Source organism: Phaseolus vulgaris, chromosome 8, assembly GCF_000499845.2.
Source record: "Phaseolus vulgaris cultivar G19833 chromosome 8, P. vulgaris v2.0, whole genome shotgun sequence".
Taxonomy (NCBI): domain Eukaryota; kingdom Viridiplantae; phylum Streptophyta; class Magnoliopsida; order Fabales; family Fabaceae; genus Phaseolus; species Phaseolus vulgaris.
Window position 1 is genome coordinate 33191012 of NC_023752.2, and position 4223 is coordinate 33195234.

Sequence of the window (4223 nt, forward strand, 5' to 3'; positions counted from 1 at the left end):
CCAGTTACCAGTAGGGAGAGACCCAACTCACGAGGGACCCGTGCATGAGGTGTGGGGACGCAGCAGTACGTACCACCGTTGGAAAGCCACTGGGACAGACACGACCCATGGGAGGGTCACGTCCCAGAGGGTGATCCACATGCATGGCACATGAGGAAGGCAGGGAACTCCCAGGGCGTTTAACTCAGAGAATGGGTGCATGAGTTGACACCCATGCAGTCACCCCCGCGCCAGTCGCACTACGGCAGGGAAGTCTTACACACTGCACGACCCTAAGTCTGGGCGTCAGTGTCGCTAAGACGCCCCCACAGAACGCTTAAGTCACAGATACACAGGAAGGCAAGGACACCAAAGGTATATAAGGTTAACAACAAACATAGCTAAGGTACGTCTTTTACACAAGTTAACACATTTTACCAGAGGCTAGGATTTTCAGTTACAATTTTCAGTTACGCATTTCTCTGAACATTCAGCTTACGGTGTTCTGCGACGGGAAGTGTTTCGATGTTTCTTGCCCAATAGCTGACTTGACCATCGGAGTTCAAACGGCCGCGAGGGCGCCATTTGTCTATTGTTTCAGGTGTTCACGGTGGAGGAAGGAGAACGTTGGAACAGGAGCAAAGGGGTTCTTGAAGCACAGTTCGTAGAGACGCACGAAGGTGTTCGAGTCAACCGAGGAACGCCGCAAGGTACACCCTGGTAGACGGGATATTGTTCAGGCATGGGTTTACGCACCCTATCTTGACATGTGTAAGCAGTGATGAGTGCACCAAGATAATGGCTGAGCTCCACGAAGGTATTTGTGGGAGCCACGTGGGAGGAAGATCCTTGGCATCCAAAGTAATACGTGAGGGTTTTTCTGGCCAACAGTAAGGGAGGATTGCGTGCGATACGCTCAGCATTGCAAGCAGTGTCAGATGCACGCTGATTGGCACAAGGCGCCGCCAGAGGAACTGAGATCCATATACAGCCCATGGCCTTTCCATACTTGGGGGATTGACATCCTAGGCCCATTCCCATTGGCGATAAGGCAGATGAAGTACTTGATCGTTGCCATCGAGTACTTCACCAAGTGGATAAAAGCCGAACCAGTGGCACAGATCACCGCGCACAAGGTACAACACTTTGTTTGGAAGAACATTGTGTGTCGTTTCGGGGTACCAAGGCGTCTCATTTCAGACAATGGCACCCAGTTCGCGAGCCAACAGTTGGGGAAGCTATGTGCAGAAGTAGGAATCAAGCAGGTGTTTGCATCGGTCGAACACCCCCAGACAAATGGGCAGGTCGAGTCAGCAAACAGAGTTTTGTTGAGGGGTTTGAAACGCAGATTAGAGAAGGCTAAAGGGGCGTGGGCAGATGAAGTACCAAGGATTGTATGGGCTTACCACACCACGCCTCAATCCTCCACCATGGAGACACCTTTCAGCTTAGTGTATGGATCGGACGCCATGATCCCAGTGGAGATCCACGAGAGCTCGCCCCGTTTCCTGGGTTTTGTGGCGGAAGAATCCAACGAAGAAAGAAGGGTGAACCTGGACCTGATAGATGAAGCTAGAGAAGAAGCGAAAATTAAGGCTGAGGCCGTGAAGAGAAGAGTGGAGCGTTAGTACAGCTCCAAGGTGAAGCTGCGACAGTTCTAGGTTGGTGATCTGGTCATGAGGAAGGCCCACCCCTACGAATTAGAAAACAAGTTGTCTCCCAAGTGAACTGGACCGTTCAGAATAACCAAGGCCAAAGGGAATGGTTCGTATAAGCTAGAGACTTTAGAAGGGGGACCATCCCACGTAGCTGGAATGCGGCGAATTTAAAGTTTTATTTCAGTTGATGTTATTCCAGTTGAAGTTTGTAAAAGGGACACTCTTTTTCCCTCCCGGGGGTTTTTTAATGAGGTCACCCAAATAAAGAAAAGAGAAGTTTAAGATATTTTTGCTCTAGTTTTTCTCTCATTCGAACGTAAGATCAAAGGTTAAGGAAACAAAGACGGAAACTTGAGGCGCCGCCAAGATAAGGCGTCGCCGGGATGAGTCGTCGCCAAGATAAGGCGTCGCCAAGAGGAGGCGTCGCCAAGATAGCGATGCCAAGATAAGGTGTTACTAGAACAGGGCGTCGCCAACACAAGGCGTCACCACCAGATACTCAAGCAGAAGTCAAGTTCAGAGCAAGATAACAGGTATGTCTAGTATAAGTTAAAATCCGGGAGCCTAGTCCTTGATCAGGGGTAAAGGGATTCCTTCGGGACGCCCCCTCCTCAAGTATGAACAACTAGCCCCGGTGCCAGATATTAGTATAAGTTAAAATCCGGGAGCCTAGTCCTTGATCAGGGGTAAAGGAATTCCTTCGGGACGCCCCCTCCTCAAGTATGAACAACTAGCCCCAGTGCCAAATATCAGTATAAGTTAAAGACCCAGGCGCTTAGTCCTTGATCAGGGGTTAAGGGATTCCTTCGAACGCCCCCTCCTCAGGAATGAACAGCTGGCCCCGGTGTCAGATGCTAGACATAAGAAACAATGAAGAACAACAAAGTAGAAAATGAACCGAAGCAAAACACAAATGACTGAAAAATGCCGAACTGAAAAACAAAGGAAGCAAGCTAAGACATGAACATAAAAAGAGAAGGAAGGAAGGAGAAGAGAAAGCTCATGAAGATTGATCACGCCACTTAGAGGATGGTGACTCCAAGATGAGTGTGCAAGCCACCACTTGAGGTAACCATAGAACTCTCAAGATAAGACTAAGTGAGGAAGGCACAAAGCTCTCCAATTGCTCTCTCAAAAATTGAGTATAGTTTCTCTAATCAAAATTCAAATCTGCCAAAATACAAAGGCAGCACCTTAATTTATAGCCTAGAGGTGCTGAAATGCAAAGCTAAATAAATTCAAATTTCCCCCCAAATACAAATGAAAGTGGCGCCAATCTAAGTCATGAGGAAGGTGTGACCTCCTCTCTCACTTTGGCACCTCCCTATTACTCCTACACCTATCTACTAACGCACACCCCCTAAGACTCCTAACTAAAGACCTAAAGATGCTTTAACAAAAGAGGTTTCTAATGTTTCCCTCTAAGCACCTTCAAACAAAGAAATTACAAAAAGAGAAAATAAACGTCCATTAGCTCCTAAAGCTTTGAACATGCTCCTTGTAAGCCTTTGAGGTGGGCTTTGACCTCCATGAGCGTCCTCTATTTGAGTCTCAACCTCTTCTTGCTCTTGATGATTGGCCTCCATATCCACTTGAGCTTGATCTCCATCATACTCCCCGAGTTGGAGAGAATTCGACCACGAATTCTGGAGACCAATGAAAGGTCTAAGAACATGATGCATGAGGCGCATGAAGGTACTTGATGCATTAGTTAAACCAAAGTGCATAACTAACCACTCATATAAACCAAAGTTGGTCTTAAAAGCCGTCTTCCATTCATCACCCGGTTTGATACAGATTTGATTGTAGCCTCTTTTAAGATCAATCTTTAAAAAGATTTTTGAACCATGCAATTCATCCAACAAATCATCTAGTCTAGGTATGGGATGCCTATACTTAATGGTAATGTTATTGATGGCCCTACAATCCGAACACATTCGCCATGTGCCATCCTTTTTAGGCACTAAGATGATAGGCATAGCACAAGGACTCATGCTATCTTGAACCCACCCTTTCTCAATCAAAGCCTTAACTTGTTGGCGAATTTCCTTGGTTTCACTTGGATTGGTCCTATATGCTGGACGGTTTGGTAAAGAAGAGCCCGGTATCAAATCAATTTGGTGCTCAATCCCTCTCAAAGGTGGAAGTCCTTTTGGAGGATCTTGAAACACATCTTGAAACTCTTCTACCAAATTTTCCAAACAATGAGGACTATCAACAAGTGGTTCTATCTTAAGAGTTCTAGGGATGGCTAAGAAAAGAGGATGATGAGCCACTATTTCCCTTTGAATCTCATGCCTAGACACAAGGAGTGTAGGCTTAGAACTCTTATCTTTTTTTATCTTTTTCACTCTCCCTCTTTTTTTTCATGATGATTTGGTTCTCATGGACTTCTCTAGGAGAGAGAGATTTTAAAGTAACCTTGTGACCATGGAAATCAAAAGAAAGTTTGTTGGTAAAGCCATCATGAAAAACTTTTCTATCAAATTGCCAATGCCTTCCCAAAAGAACATGAGTAGCTTCCATGGGCACAACATCACATAATACCTCATCTTTGTATTTTCTAATAGAGAAATGGATGAGGAC